The sequence below is a fragment of the Mirounga angustirostris genome, unplaced genomic scaffold (genome assembly GCF_029215605.1).
Source record: "Mirounga angustirostris isolate CCGP_5_RB_7025 unplaced genomic scaffold, mMirAng1.0.hap1 SCAF_2, whole genome shotgun sequence".
NCBI lineage: Eukaryota > Metazoa > Chordata > Mammalia > Carnivora > Phocidae > Mirounga > Mirounga angustirostris.
In genome coordinates, this window is record NW_026991710.1 from 115140339 (window position 1) to 115156997 (window position 16659).

General features: G+C 34.3%; 1 long non-coding RNA gene across 1 annotated transcript; it reads left to right on the forward strand.

Annotated features, from left to right (window-relative positions):
* The first annotated feature begins 6215 nt into the window (after nucleotides 1-6215).
* Nucleotides 6216-15779, forward strand: LOC123847529 (uncharacterized). The gene is made up of 3 exons (XR_006791560.3): nucleotides 6216-6330; nucleotides 11184-11422; nucleotides 15700-15779. It is a non-coding gene; the product is annotated as an uncharacterized LOC123847529 (long non-coding RNA).
* The last annotated feature ends 880 nt before the right edge of the window (nucleotides 15780-16659 follow it).

Below are 16659 nucleotides of genomic sequence, written 5' to 3' on the forward strand. Positions count from 1 at the left end.
TTATCATATCAGACCACACAACATTTTTTCTTTTTATTTTTCTTTCAAAACAGGGTTGGGGCGCCTGGGTGGCTCAGTTGTTAAGCGTCTGCCTTCCGCTCAGGTCATGGTCCCAGGGTCCTGGGATCGAGCCCCACATCAGGCTCCCTGCTCAGTGGGAAGCCTGCTTCTCCCTCTCGCTCTCCCCCTGCTGTGTTCCCTCTCTTGCTGTGTCTCTCTCTGTCAAATAAATAAATAAAATCTTAAAAAAAAAAAAAACAGGGTCATACATAATATATCTGCATATCAAACAAATTGATGCCAGGTTCTACCTGTGCAATGTGATGATATCACTCGGTGATGAAACTGTAGTTTCTACTCAGGTTATAGTCATTTGCCATCAGAGTTATTTTTCTGTGTCAGTGGCAAAAAGACCAGTTCAAAATGGTTATTGAGCTGTCTTGCCTCTACATCACTGTATAGACCAAACATTCACTGGTCTGTGGTGAAATTAGAAAAGTAAGAACAATGTGTGTCATTTTAAATTAAGTTACATGCATTCATTTTTGAAATCACTATATCTATCTATCATCTATCTATCTATCTATCTATCTATCTATCTATCTATCTATCTATTATCTATCTATCTATCTTCCTACTCATGTTGCAAAAATGCCCCTCTTTTAGGATAAGAGTGTATGACAAGAACTCAGTTTTGTTCCCCGTGCTCTCATCTGACAACCTCGCCCCACATACTCATGCACACAAACTCACAAAGACCCCAGGCAGCATAGCATAATGGTAGCTCCCTCATCCACTCTCACCAATTTTTAAAATAATTTTAATTAGTGGTTGCAAAGAAAATCTGGGCATTTTTGCCATTATGATTAAGAAGGGCAACCAAGCCCAAATTTCATCTAAAACTATTAAGCCATGTCTTATTATGGTTCTCTTTGGTCAGTTCTTGTATGAGACCATTTAGAAATAAGGTGGGATTAAACAAGAGTTTATCAACAGGTCTTGACCATTTTAAAGTATGGAAATCCAGAACTTGAAATATCCAACAACTGAGATCATATCCAAGATGATAAATACACAGAAAACAAGGATCTTGAGGAGATTTTTTACGTGATGATATAATGATGTTTCACTTAACTTCATGACCATATATGTAACTGGGCAAAACCAAACTTCCCAGCATGCTCATTGTTGAAACTAATTCATGTCAAGTTTAGATGTATTTTAAGCAAAATTGAGATTTGTGTTATGCTCTGATCTCAGAAGTAAAAATAAAATTTATCACAATTTTCCACTTTGTTTTATATTTTATATTAAACTTTATGTATTTCTTACTTGAATTTTGATGGTTGGAGAGGTGTCCTGGGTTATCTGTTACTTCTTAACTCTGCTCAGTTCATGTGACTAAATAATGGACTATTTTCTCTTGTATATATTCCATATCCATGAATTATTGTCAACTCAGATGAGTCCTGTTTCCTTTTAATTCTTTCAATTTCAGTAACAGGAGTTATTGGTTCTGCATTTTCATATATACTCAGACCTAATCTGGGGTGAATATCAATGTGAGTTCTTATGAATGCCATTCTTTAACATTTTTGCAACAAAAGAAGAAGAATATTTTCAATTCTGCCTTTGATGTATATAGAATTACATATAGCAATAAAGACTATCTTTTATTTTCTTTCAATACAAATAATACGTATGTTAGTTGAATTCAGGCATCCACTGTAACTTACAGAAGTAACGATCTCATTAAACATAAGGAAACAAATATTCATGGTTCTTTACATTGGTGTCAGGAAATCACAGGTTAGCAGATACATTGCAAAATAGTGCAGTCAGTCCCATTGCTTTAAGTTTCTCTTTTTGTAACTAGGCAATAACAAATTGCAAAGTGTTATATGTGGAAGATCATTGGCCATTTTAAGAATTTGTATAAGATCAATTTGAATAATTTGGACTACCAAATATGGATAAGTTAAAGATGAGAGAGATTGGAAGTGGTTTTTTAATACATAGATACATATATGCACATGGGGCTCACAATGTGATTGGAAATGGGTGAGGGTGGACAGAGAAATCACTCTTTCTATTCCACAATGTCTATGTGAGGACTTAGGGAGGAAATGTGAACCATGGAAATTAGCTGGTTTGTCATGAACTTGTACGTTCCTGTGCTTACTGAGATTGAAGCCTTCTTTATGTGTTTGAGGGGGACTGAAGGAAATTGTGGGGCTGATAAACTTGAAGTTGTTAATACATTCTCATAAAATGCAGAATCACTAAATATTTTTATCCTCGCTTAATGACTGTGTTGTTAGCTTACTTATCTCTTGTTGTCATGTCTGTTTCACAAAGAAGGAGAAAAGGGTTTACTTTAAATGATAATCTTTGCTCCATCAAAGTACAGTGATTTACTTGGGCACATTTACATCACACTATACTTAAAAGTTTTATCCTCTAGTTAAATGAGACTTTGAAACCTAACTGTGTTTTTTTAAATGATACATTTGAATTTCCAGTCATGTATTTTCTTCCCATATACTCCTCAGATAAAAGAAAAAGTTCTATTTTTACAATCTTAAAAGAAGTATTTTCCTTGGATGACAGCTATAATCCGTGCATTCATGTACAAACACCAGCTTATTAATTCAGAATCATATATTTCAGTATACGTGATACTGAAATTAGAGTCTAGGCTAAAATTTACTTTTGCGTGGGGAACTCTTTCTTGATAAGATTTCTGCACAAGTCCAGGCCCAGAAAAATTTGGCAATTCTCACACCAAAAATACTTTATACACACTCATGATATAAATAAATATATATATATATATATTTACTCTTAAAAGGCTATAATGAAAGAAAGCATACCCATTGTACTCCTCAGTCCCACTCCCCAAAAGCTAATTCATTTTAGCTTTTATTTCTTTTAGTTGGCCACCCCTTTGTTATATAGATTTAGTGATGATTTAGTGGTGTAAAGTAAAAACAGAAACATTAACAATTATTGAAATTTTTCTCTAGGCTATAGATTTGCACTGAATTTCTCAATAGCAATATTGAACCTTAAAGGACAATGAAAGGCGAATTTTACATTTATGACTAATATATGATTTCCAATCCAGAATTATATAAGATAGCCAGCCAAATTTTCAAACTATGTGAGGGTAGAATAGATATTGATATCCACAGGGATTAAGAAAATTTAATCTCTTTGATTAGGAATTTAATTGAGAATATGCTTCTCATGTTCTAAAAGAGGAAACCCGCTTGATTTTATCCATGGCCTAATCAATTACCATGCCCTTTGGCAATATGCTCTCAAGAGAATTCTATCCTTGGCCATGTTACTTGCTTTGAACACTGGGATAAATTTGATGCAAGCAGGGATTTGAAAGAGTGCCTTCACATTTTCCCTTCCTTTTTTGCTTCTGTAAATTGTTATGAGAATTTGTGAAGAGAACAGGTCTAGCTCGCTGGAGGACTGTAAGAGACTTGCGTATGTGAGAAACCCATGAAGTGTAGCTGAGTCAACCAGCTGAGACCACACTAGATCAGAATGTCCCAGACTGACACAGACAGATAACATAAATATACATGTAAGCCCAGCCAAGATCTACCCAGTCCTACCCAGTCAGCTGAACCCCCGTAGCCCTCAACCAACATATGTCAAAGTTATATGTGTACACACACACACACACACACACCCATACACACATATATATTTGTTGTTGTTGTGTCCCATGCATCCTTACATCCTTAATTGCCTATTATGGTCCTTAGGCTTTGAAGTTTTAGAGTCTCTTGTATTTTTTTTTTTTTTTTAAGATTTCATTTATTTATTTCACAGAGAGACACAGCGAGAGAGGGAACACAAGTAGGGGGGAGTGGGAGAGGGAGAAGCAGGCTTCCTGCAGAGCAGGGAGCCCGATGCGGGGCTCGATGCAGGGCTCAATCCCAGGACCCTGGGATCATGACCTGAGTCGAAGGCAGACGCTTAACGACTGAGCCACCCAGGCGCCCCATAGATTCCCTTTTAAACCTTTCCTCTTTCTCAATTTGAAATAGCTAATAAATAAATTCTTTAACTGCAACGTAACCTGCTGTTTTTCTTGTTTACATTGTCTTTATCTCTCATTTAGATTATTCCAAGTGTCTCTTAAATGTGTTCCTTTTCCACAGTGGCTCATTCAATTGACCTGTAGGGTCTCCAGAATGGCAATTCTGAAGTGTAATTCTGACAACTTTCCTGTTCTAAAATTTTTGAATCCATACTATGTATAGAAATTCATATATTATTATTGAATTTACTGAAGCTTTTCCTCATATCCTCACAACCTGATAGGAACTTCCTGTCATTCATGTACTATTTTCTAAGGTGCTCATGATTTCTCATCATTCTTACCTATACACTGTACATCGTCAGTTTTGTTCCTGTATTCCCACCACCATCTTTAAAAAGAGTGTCTCTTTATATCATTGATGGGAATCTCATCCATGCACCAATCTCCAGGCTCCCTGATTCTCTAGATCATAATTAATGTTTTTCTTTCTCCCTGCTCTCATTGCACTTGTTTTGTTCCTTTGCATTAGATTTCATGTACAACATGCAGTCCATTGTACCGGTGCACTTCTGTGCCCCCCTGTAAGTTTCTTAGGAACACAGGCGGTATTTTCTTTATCTTTATGTTTACTTTATTTTCTTGTTGAATGTCTTCTGCATCGTAGATGCTTACTAACTGTTAGTTAGATTGAATCTGATGGTCTTTGTTTTCTTTGTGCTGCTGTACAACACCTCCCGTCTTTATACTCCATGTGAAATCACCATCATTCAGGCCTTTACTTTTGAGATTTCCACTACCAGAAAGTTTATGATGTACATTGTGTCCTTAGTATTTATGAAGTTAACTGGTATCCTAAAATTATGTATTTTATATTGTTCTGCTCACTTATATATTGGTGGTTTGTTACAAATGAAAAAATGGACTTGATTCCAGCATATGTCTATTAACACTTGGACGACATACATGACTGGAAAATTATGTTACCTTCATGCAGGAAGGTCATCTCAATGCTAAGAGTCATCAAACATGGGCTAATGCCTTTGAAAGCAAATATATAGCTCTCTCTTATGAAGATAATAAACAGCAAGTTCGACTAGTTCATTTGTGTTCCAGAGTCAGTTCAATGTCATTATGCAGACAGATTCTTACTGCCAGAGAGTACCTTATGCACAGAAGTATCCTTGGATCTGGTATTCTTTGAATGCTCTGTAACTGATTAGTATAACAGTATGAAGTAATTTTAGAAAGTCAGTTATAGCCTTATAAACACAATATGTGAAAGTGAAAAGTTCTCAAGGAAATAAGTTTGAGGATGTTAACCTTTAATAGCATGGATCGTAATTTAAAACAATCAAATGAAACCAGTTGTCCAAGGAAGTAAAAATAAGACAAAGGCTAGGAAAGCTTACAGAAACAATATTCTTGAAAATAAAGATTTCCTGGTAAGCTCTCCTCCAAAGACATCCACATGAAATTCTAAATTTACAAAAACAAATAAAAATCCAAATGAGAAGAATCCCGTCTTCCATGGGAAATGTCCAAAAATGATAAAACCTACTTATTTACAACATAGCTAAACACTGCCCGGAATAGAAAACAAAGTGGAGTTAATGTTGGCAAGGTAGAAAAGACAGTGAACGCTTAGTTCACAGAAATCATCTCTCAGGATTTTCAAAAGTTATTCTAAAACTTTGCTACTACATTATGTTGAGACCTGGGGAGAAAAAGGAGAGATTTATGTGCCTTTTACTGAGTCACTTTTACTCAAGCTCAGCCTTGACATTATTCTTTTTCTTTCAGCTGCATGGATATATCTTGGGATGAATAAATAATTTGCAAGTATATGAGTCAACAAAGAAAGAAATGCAGAGTTGCAGACTGATAATGGAAATCACAGGGGTTATAAAATATCATATATTGTGTTGCCATTAAGACGAAAGGAATACGGGAAGTTATAAATAACCCACATCATTTTTTAAAGGACTGCTTTTTAAATATTCTTCGTGGAAGCATAACTGATAAAAGTCCAGTCGTTTTTCATGTGAAACCATTCTTTTCAATAAGCAACTTGCTAAAGTGAAAAACCAGAAATAGACTATGGTGGCATTGTTTCGTTCAGTACTTCTGAATGAAATATCATAACCTGGAGTCTCATACATGAGTAACATGTTGAATAGCTTTTAATATACAGGTGTTACATGACAAAAGCGTGAAACTCTATAAAAAATAATGCTTATATCATGGAATAAAAAGAAACTGCAAAGGTAAGAAACATTTATGATATTGATCTTTACAATATATATTTGCAAGTACATTTCTTAATTGCATTGTTACCCTAAGAACTCTGTAATCTAGACATGCTCAGTCCTCTTTTACTGATCAAGATACCTAGCATCATTAAATGACTTGCCTAAAGTCTAACAGATTGTTAGATCTTTTGATTTTTTTAATCAAGTGGTAGAGAAGTGAAAAGTCTAGGAAAAGGCAAAACAAGATGTGGGAGAAAATAGTATCTGCTATTTGCAAGAATGACTTAGGGTTTGCACTTATTAAGCGACTTTACTTGCTGTACTTACTGTGAGATAGAAAGGAACAAGATGTGAGAGAGGAAAAAAGATATACTTTATCGAAAGAACCTCATACTAATCCTCAGGTTTGAAAAAACAGTTTAATATTATTCCTGACTATAAATTACTCACATAACATTCCGCCAAGTTAAAGGGTCCAACTTACTCAAATTCCACACTGAGCCAGTAAGAAAGATGGGACAAATCGGGTCTTCTAACTTTTACTGCAAGCTGAAGATGACAGGGAGCAAGGTTGAAGAGTGGGATGAATTTGCAGTAGATAGAGCATGGGTAAGAGTAGTGTATTTATTTAATACAAACTTACTAAACCATCCAATAAATACTCAGGAATGTTATCTGGATGAGAGACAATTATGAGAATCAGAGGGGATACACAAGTCCATTTTAATGACAAAGATATGATTTTGGCAAGATCTTAAAATATTAGATCCCAACATCATCATTAGTATGTCACTTGTATACTGAAATATTTATAGTTGGTTCCAAAGAGGCTAAAAACCCTTATAATTGGTTTTAAACTGGAAGATGTAGTCTGAGGAACAAGTATGCTGAAAATTGACACATGGAAATATTCTGATTCACTAGTCTCTCCACATATTTTCTGATTTCAGGAAAATATTTGTCAAAACACTTTCTCTGTGGATAGAGATGACGGATAATTGTGTATCTTCTAAGCATGTAAATGAACTAAATATCTCAAATAATCAGTCTGTCCCAAAATCAACTTTATACTTCTCTCAAACCTAATTTTCTGCAGTCAGTTGTGCTTGCAAAAATGGTTTAGCTCTGAAAATAAAATCTACTAAATGTAATCATTTCTGAAGCTCTCTTCCATTACAGTGATTTCATTTATATTAAGTCAGTTCTTTACAATGTATTTGTGGTTTTGTTTCTAATTATCTCTTCATGAGAAAAATCTATCATTCAAACCTGCTTAGAAACCTTGCCTACCAATACACATTTACCTAAGTAAGCCTGCATGTGTGTGAAGAAGCAAGCTTTAAAAATTAGTTCCACTTTCATTATCAATGTGTCTAAGAATATGAATTTTCAAAAAAGAATACCTATCCATCATTTTTTTTAATTTTAAACCACACTAATGAACACATTGGAAAAACCCAGAAGCATACACATTTTTGAGACAAGATGTTCCTATGTCACAAAATATTTTTTAAAGGAGATTAGATTTTATTTTTATTTATTTTTATTTTTTTATTTTTTTATTATGTTATGTTAACCACCATACATTACATCATTAGTTTTTGATGTAGTGATCCATGAGTCATTGCTTGCGTATAATACCCAGTGCTCCATGCAGAACATGCCCTCCTCAATACCCATCACCAGGCTAACCCATCGCCCACCCCCCTCCCCTCTAGAACCCTCAGTTTGTTTCTCAGAGTCCATAGTCTCTCATGGTTCATCTCCCCCCTCCGATTTCCCACCCTTCATCTTCCCCTCCTGCTATCTTCTTTTTTTTTTTTTTTTTAACATATAATGTATTATTTGTTTCAGAGGTACAGGTCTGTGATTCAACAGTCTTACACAATTCACAGCACTCACCATAGCACATACCCTCCCCGATGTCTACCGCAAAACATTTTAACAGCACAGAAAGTCATTTTTCTCAAAATCCTTGAGCAAAATGACATTCCAGGAAGATGAACCATTTTATTCTGTGTTTTAAAGGATCACTGCCTCATAGATGAAACACGGTGAATGTTATTTTGTTACTTTTCAGCTACCATATTGAGATTCTTTGGTCTGGAGCAGAAGGCTGTGTTCTGACCCAGATGATTTTATCTAGAAAGCTATTGACAAAACATTTTTTATCCTTATTTAATGGAAATGCTTTTATTTGCAACTAAATATAAGTTGCCACAAAAAGTATTGAAAACAAAGAAAAGTATAATGAAGACAACATAAACTATGTATGTCTCATCAGTCTAGTTTTGGTGTTGATTTATCTGCTTCCTCTTTCTTTTTCTTGCTCTCTCCCTCTCTCCTTATTTCTCTCTTTCTGTGTGTGTGTTTTTTTAAAGAGATATAACAGTTATGTAACCCGCATTGCATATTTAATATTAAATCATGCATTGTTTTCCATGCCAATTAATATAGATTTACATTATTATTTTAAAGATTAACAGATATTTCATTGCATAAATATTTTTTCAATATATTTAATTAATCAATCTTATTATGAAGTATTCTTATTTTGTTTGCATTTTTTTTATTTTATTTTATTATGTTATGTTAATCACCATACATTTCATGATTAGTTTTTGATGTAGTGTTCCATGATTCATTGTTTGCATATAACATCCAGTGCTCCATTCAATACATGCCCTCTTTAATACCCATCACCAGGCTGACCCATCCCCTCACCCCCCTCCCCTCTAGAACCCTCAGTTGTTTCTCAGAGTCCATAGTCTCTCATGGTTCATCTCCCCCTCCGATTCCCCCCCCCTTCATTTTTCCCTTCCTACTATCTTCTTTTTTTTTTTTAACATATAATGTATTATTTGTTTCAGAGGTACAGGTCTGTGATTCAACAGTCTTACACAATTCACAGAGCTCACCATAGCCCATACCCTCCCCAACATCTATCACCCAGCCACCCCATCCCTCCCACCCCCCACCGCTCCAGCAACCCTCAGGGTGTTTCCTGAGATAAAGAATTCCTCATATCAGTGTTTGCATTTCTTTCAAGCTATAAACATGCTAAAGAACATTGTATATCTGGTAATTTTCTAACTGTAAATCTTAACAGTAGAATACATGGTAACATACTATGCACATTTTGGGATTTTTTTATTATTTATTTATTTATTATTTTTTAAAGATTTTATTTATTTATTTGACAGAGAGAGCAAGAGAGCACAAGCAGGGGGAATAGTAGAGGGAGAGGGAGAAGCAGGCTCCTCTGCCAAGCAGGGAGCCTGATGCAGGGCTTGATCCCAGGACCCTGGGATCATGACCTGAGCCAAAGGCAGACGCTTAACCAACCGAGCCACTCAGGCATCCCACATTTTGGGATTTTCAATCTATTTTACCATGTTGATATTTAGAGAGTGCATGTCAGTTCTACATGCCTACCAACAAGCTGTGAGAGTGTCTTATTTGCTCCTTTCTGCTGGCTTCGTCTTAAAATTCTGCCATTTGTAAAGATCAATAATGTTTTCTTTATTTTTTTAAAGATTTTATTTATTTATTAGAGAGAGAGTGAGCACACGAGGAGGGGGAGGGACACGGGGAGAGGGAGAAGCAGACTCCTCGCTGAGTGGGGAGCACAATGTGGGACTTGATGTGGGTCTCGATCCTGGACTCTGTGATCATGACCTGAGCCTAAGGCAGACGCTTTACCTACTGCACCACCCAGGAGCCCCAATAATGGTTTCTTATAGTGATTTTATTGTTCACCTTTAGTTTATGATAAAGTTGAAAATATTTTATATCATTTTGCCCATTTGTAGTCCAGATTTTATGAAGTACCTATTCATCTCTTGAATTTATTTTTCTCTTAACTGACTTATATGTATTTTATATACCCAGCATATTCAAACTTCTTTGAACATTTATGGTTTATTTTAGCCATTCATATTTAGTTCTATACCTTCAAATCCATTTTTCTCTTTATATTTTCTGATATTAGTATACCCTTTGAAATGCATTCAGTGCAATCCAGTAGATGGTTTTCTATGTTGCTCTGCAGACAAGTGAGGCATTACTGAGGGAACATCAGGAATACCTGCTGCTGAGAGCTACTTTGCTAATTTGACTATCCCCAGAGTGTCACATAGCCTGAAAATATTTTTATTGATGGGGCCCAAGTAAATGATCTATTTTCTTTCATTCTATTAACACATGTATTGTTCACCATACCCCTGTGATATTGGTTGTTATTCATTCCTATCTTACATATGGAGAAAGTAGGAAACAAGAGGTTAAGACATTTTATTAAGTTTACATGCTACAAATTGGCAGAGCTGAGCTTTGAACCCAATCTGTCTTATTTCCGATTTCTCACTCTTAACCCCTTCACTATTACCGCTTCTTAAATGAGTCTTGGCACTCTCTTTAATGAGCTTTCCCCCCAGGTCCCCTGTGTGACTGTGTGGCCAAGATGCATCCCTTTTGGAAGCTCAAACTATTTATTTTAAACTTCACTTACATGAACCTCATTTATGACCTTTTCCTGCAGAGAATGATTGCCTTTTAAAACTGCACTAATTTCCATGTTTTTAGCTTCCATTATAGACTAATTTTAAGCTTTTTGTCTGTCCTTGGGCTACTGGGGATTGCTAGAAGGAAATTTACTTTGAGCTCCCTAGTGTAGGTACTCTGAATGCTGGCTTTAAATAGAATAGCATTCTTTGATGCATTCAAATTATTTATATAGAAATGGAGCTTTCCCCTTAAACTTTAACTTTATTGTACATTTATCATGCCTTTCAATGAACTAGGATTAATTAATTAATAACTGCGAGCAAATTCTTGGGTATATTTATCATTACCTCTGTTTCTTTCAGATATGGCATTTTCATGGACTTCAAAGACTTCTCTGTGCTGCGTAGCCCGGGAACATCCCGCACAAGGTTATGGCTGGTAGTCACTGATTGTCTTCATTGATGGCTGCTGTAGAAAATTCTTATTTAACAGCTTCGAGTTTACAAAGGAATATTGACTATTTAGAAGATGTATTTAATTAAGGTATAGACATGGAAGACCTAGGATAATAAGACCCTTAAATATAAAGTTGAAGGACTAGGTAATATTTTATTTTTCTAACTTCATAACTTCGTAATTTCAAATGTTAAGCTTTCAAATCTGATTTCCCCAACTGTAAAATGTAAGGACTAAAATATGCCACTTATACATTGCACAGATATTGAGGTAATTAGAATGGGAAATGAAGAAATGAAGTCATGGCAGATGAATATAATTTGTTAATAGCACCCTGTGCAAATATGAGGGCTCATATTATTTAATATACAAATCTTTACTAAAAATTATAGCAAAACCAGAAAATGTATATAAATAATGATAAAGTATATACTCAAAAATGTAATGAATTATTTTTTACTTAAATTTGAAAATAATATCCAATATTACTATTATTACAATTCTATATAGCCATCTGGGAATAGATTATTAATGAAATATTGAATCAGTCTCTGTTTGGTGAGCAAGTATTGACCATTATACAGCAAGCAAATCATTCTTAAATATGTTTTTGTATTGCAACTTCTTGTTAAAATTAAATAACTTAAAAGTTGTGTATTTTATATGTGTCAATGACATTAGATTTAACTTGTAATTTCTATGTATATTAAATAATTTATCATTTGTCTCTTCCTCATTTTATGTTTTTAATGGATTTCATTAGTTTTGGAGGAAACAATACATTCTGAGTGAATTCAGTAATTTGAAATTAAGATTTATTTACACAAATTTTGTGTTTCATAAAAAATGTTTCTAAAAGTGATTGCTAATCATTCTCAGAGACAAAAAGACTTGTCTTTTTAATACCAGGAATGGCTTGCCATGTTTTGCTCTAAATATAACACCTGGGGAATATCATCTTAGGGTGACTTTGGTTATGATTCTTTTTAAGACTGCCTTTAATTGCTTTTGCATCGAGCTGTATTCATGAATGTGCATTCATCAAAGAATGAAGAGCAATGTGACATTTTTAAGTTTTACTAAGTCAACTAGCATCCGTTGCCATAGTACTCAGAAATGAGGAAACCAGGAAAAGGCAGAGTTGTTTTTAATTATGTGTTGAAAGATGTCACAAGATTAAAGTGTCAGAGCAAAAAGAAAAAAGAAAAAAAATAATGAAGAGAAAGTGAATTACTTTTAAATGGTTATTAATGAAAATAAAATTAAATATAACAGTCAACTTTTTTTTTGAACGAGGGCAAGATATTAAAAAGATGTATTTAAAGTAGGGGTGGCTTTATTCTTTTTTAAAAACCATATAGAATGTCTGAACCTGCCCCTTCCTCTGTAAAAAGAAAAGTATCTCCATACACCTAATGTCTCCTAATTTAGGAAAATTCTCTCCTCTTTAAGGGAATGATTCAGGCTGGTTTTCTGCCTTGAATAGAAAAAAAAGATGTCTGAAAATAATTTTGTGCCCTTAAAATATCCTTTGAGTGAAATTAATATTCAAGAATGCACTTGATAATTAGGTCTGGCATTTTGTAAATTATGTATAACGTTTAAAAATAAAGATCCAAACTTATTTAAATATGGTAGCTTCATGACCTGCTCTTATAATTCCTTGAATTCTCAGTGTCTCTGAATTTCAATAATGATACAATTTTTATGGTATAAATAGGCTACATATTTGGAGTCATCATTATTCCAATCTCTCCCTCTTTCAAGATCATGATTTCTGAAATTATCTTTTTCTGATCTCTACTTATTAACCTAAGATCTCTTATTTTCTCATAAACTGAATTTTGTCTTCAACCTATTAACAACGCAGAGACTTGATCTCCTTCTATACTTCTGCTTAACTCCAGAATCTCCATGTTCTTGACTTTCTGTCATAACTGCCCCTTAATCCCTCCAGCCTTCTCCTAATCTCTGAGCAGTGCTGTGGAAAAGAACCAAAAAGAAGTTGATTGGGTGCACTATAAATCCAAGCTACCAAATCTCATGTAGCTCTGCATCACAGCTAAGTAAACTGGGATTTCACAATTCCAGTATTTTCCCTTTCAAATATTGTCAAGTCTCTTTAGAGTAAGCTCCCATACACATTTGAAATGATTCTACTCTGTATTTATGATGAACCTTAAATATAAAGTTGCCCCTCAACTTCTCTGTTTCACCTAAAAAATGTATCTTGGTTGTCATTCACTTTTTTTCTGTTTTCCATCTCTCTGAATGAACACCAGACCCTCCACCCAGGCTCTTAATCTCACCTTTTTTCTATTCCAATTTGGAACTAGCAATCATGATGGGTTAAATAGGACTCTAATCCAGCAGTTATGCAAGCCCAAGGAAAATCCTCCATAGTTTACATGTATAGAAAATCCATTCAATATTATTCTAAGACTTTTTTTCAGGAAATCTTAGCCTTTAAAATCATCCCTTTAATATTACAGTTCCGATTGGAAACAAAGATTAATAGCTACTCAAAGCAAAGAGCTTTTTTAGTAAAGATTGAGTTAAAATAAACAATAAGTGAGCAAACAAACCTCTCCTCAGCACAGGCACTACTTTGAATGGTGTTCCTACATTTTTTTGTCCTTTATAATTAACAAGATTCTGCAAATAGTAGCTCATATGAAGTATTCACAACTTTTTACCGAAATGATAAATCAGAACATTGTTCACAAAAAACTTTCATGATAGAAATAACCTTTTTTTCTTCCTGCAATTAGAAAAATTGAGATTGAGGAAGGAGTTTCCCTAGACTACAGGGGAAAAACATGTGCCTCCAAATAGATTAAAATAAGCTTCCATCTTGTAATTTAGTGTTAATCTCAGTAAAGCATATTGTGTATAATAAAATTTTTTAAATGCAGCAAATGTGGTTATGGGATGATGACACAGCCAAGTCTTTATTTGCCATGTCAACATTAAGGTAGCAGAACTTCTGAGATGAAAATATCAGACTCAGATGAAATGGTGACTCAGAAGGCAGAAATTCAAAAAATGGACTCCTAGTAAATTTTGCCAAACTGCCTGAGGCACTTCCCCATCTGTATGTGTAACATGCATTCAGCTATTGTAAAGTTTCTCTAACAGTCCTGGGAAGTGCTACGACAGTAACAAGGAAGATTGATAGCAGATTCCATGCCTCTTTGTTAATCACATTAAGAACGCTGCTTTGTACTCTCTCATGTTGTGTCTGGAAATATATATGCCCACCACACCATATTGAAAACTTTCATCCTATTACCCATCTGCTGCCAGTAGATGATCAGTTTAAATGCAAAAATGGGTGATGCGGGTGTGAAACTCCAGGATTTACCAAGCACACCATTTTTCTAGCCCTATTCTTTTAATCACCTTTGGGAAATGCAAGAACTTAACACATACTACATTTTGAAATGTTTCCATAGAGGATTTGAATCATATTTTATGTAACTCAGGTTATGTGATAATGACAAGAATGTCTCCAAACATTAAAACTGGTAACTTTAAACACATAGATTCAGCATACTGACTGTTACTTGTTTTTTATCATAGAGTTCATGACGAAACTCAGTACTAGAATCTGGGGTTTATGAAAACATATTTCCTTCCATTTAGGTGGAGGAGTTTCTCAAACCCTTTGATCAGATCTCAACCCCAACAGTCAGATAAATAAAAAGCCCTTAACAGTTGTAGCAAGGGGAGCAACTAGTTGTGAATACATTTCATCAGTTGGGGAGATAAAATTTATTTCTTCAATTACTTTGTGAACATCTGCAGGTTATAAAGAGGAATGTGCATTGATACAATCAACTGTTTATTTTGTCTTTTAATTGCATTCATTGATTAATTTCTAAGTATTATAATCAGTTTTCCTCTGGTGTCAGAAATTAAGGGCAATGCCAAACTTATTTTCCTGTGTAAAGAGATTATTTGGACAATAGATTTTTTTCAAGGCTTTTGAAAATAGTAAATAATGATAAAATAATTCTATAACAAAGATACTAATTCAATAACAATTAGTCATATTAATAAATTGTTCATCAGAAATACTTCACAAAGACTAGATCTATATTTAAGTTGGAGACAAAATCATCCAGTTCGATAGAAGAGTTGCAATTCGGTTACATAGTGTAATGGAACTAGTAAACAGTACAGCTCAGTTGTCAAGTGCAAGGGATCAGTAAGTAAAGTGACTGGGTCAAATCCTGACTGCACCACTTTTCAGCTGTGTGGTCTTGAGCAAGTTTCTTCATTGGTAAAATTATGCTAAAAGCTATACCGGACTCTTAGAATTGTTGTAAATATAAAATTTACAAATCAGAAATATTTTAGTATTGTATGTACCATCACGTTGTTTAAAAATTTTATGAGTAAAATTGTACAACCCTTTAGGTGAGTCATGAATGAGGCCTAAGAATACAGACTACTGTGTAGAATGATGGAATATTTTGGAGAAGCACAACTTAAAAAAGAACCTATGTCAAGGAGAACCAAACCCAATTGGATCTTGTTGGACATTACTGGTGAGCATTTTTTTATTTGTGGTGCACTTTTTCAGTAGAAACTACAACCAGGTTTAATTCCTTCTAACAGAGATGTATATACTATCAGAAAATTTAATTAATTTAAACTGACCTGATTTAAACTTGGATGGAAGGAAAACATCAGAAAAGTCATAGTTGTATGTTAATAAAAGATCGGTCAATTTCATACATAACAAAACCAAGTGTTTTAGATAAGGTACTTCACTCTTTCTCTCTTTTAGAATACATAACAAAAGTTAAGATTACTACTTTCTAAAAATTTAGAAACAGGATCTGTTATATCACCAATGAGATACTTCCAAATAGTTGCCTGAGAGTCAATAAAATTTAAGTATAGTCTTCAAAGAGGCGGTAATAGCTAATCATTACTTTAGTGTAGAATCTCAACTATGATAATTATAAGTAATCCTCCTTTCTTTTATGATTACTTAGTGCATTGCCCTCTTAATGATTATTTTCATAGTTAAGAAGGAATGTAATATTCTCAAAAACACTTTGTAGGTACATTGAACTACATGCTAATTCCTACGGTAAACTTGGCTTTGCAAATTAGATCAGAAACAAAAACAAAAGTAGAATTACAGTGTTCAGTATGCTAATGGTATTGTTTAGGAAGAGGGAACTTAAATCTGTGTATACTGTGGATTAGAAAAGGCAGAGGCTGCAGACAAGAATAAATGTTAGGATTGTATAGAATGAGTCTAGTCAAAGTGAATTAAGAGATAACCAGGGGGAGACGAACCATGAGAGACTATGGACTCTGAGAAACAAACTGAGGGTTCTAGAGGGGTGGATGGATTGGGTTAGC